The sequence below is a fragment of the Dipodomys spectabilis genome, unplaced genomic scaffold (assembly GCF_019054845.1).
Source record: "Dipodomys spectabilis isolate Male_0828 unplaced genomic scaffold, ASM1905484v1 ptg000452l, whole genome shotgun sequence".
Lineage (NCBI taxonomy): Eukaryota > Metazoa > Chordata > Mammalia > Rodentia > Heteromyidae > Dipodomys > Dipodomys spectabilis.
Window position 1 is genome coordinate 1 of NW_024871129.1, and position 799 is coordinate 799.

Here is a 799-nt window from a genome sequence, read left to right on the forward strand (position 1 = left end):
TTCAGAGTCTATGGTGAAATCCAGAAAGTGAAAAAAAATCATGTTTTTATTCTTCCTTGAGCCACTCTGATTTACTTCATCTATTTCTGAAAGAATAAAATTCTGGCTTTGAAGCCTTTTGCTTCATATCCACAATGTGTCATTCTTCCTTAATTAATAGGAGAATTTGGAGAAAAGATGAGAATCCACAATAGAAAAAGGAGAAGAGGAAAAGAGAAGGAGAAATCTAGATATTTTTTTCTTCCTCATCTCAATCACAAGATCTGGATAATGAGTGTGGATATTAGATCCAGTGCTCTAGAGTGATTAAACACATCTATAGAAATAGATAACCCCACAAGTGATCACATGGAGAATGCTTATTTATAAAAAAATGTAATATCGCTCTCTGCTCTTTTCTAGCTCTTTCTGCTGTCTCTCTGCTCTAGCTTTCTCTGCTCTCTATGCTCTTTTCTAGCTCTTTCTGCTCTCTGCTCTCTCTCTGCTCTCTCTCTGTTATTTTCTAGCTCTTCTCTCTCTCTTTCCCAGCTCTCTCTCTTTCCCAGCTCTCCCAGCTCTCTTTCCCAGGCCTTTCCCCACCGCATTGAGTACCAAAATGGCCTGGTGCCTGCCAGAATGCTCTATGTAGTACCTGCGTTACCTAGGCAACTTGGACACCTGGAAGAGGTCACATCTGAATTTGATGTGGCCATACCTTTCTCCACAGTTCAGGCCCAGACGCCCTCTCTCTGCTCTTTTCTAGCTCTCTGTGCTCTCTGCACAACCTCTGCTCTTTCTGCTCTTTTCTAGCTCTCTCTGC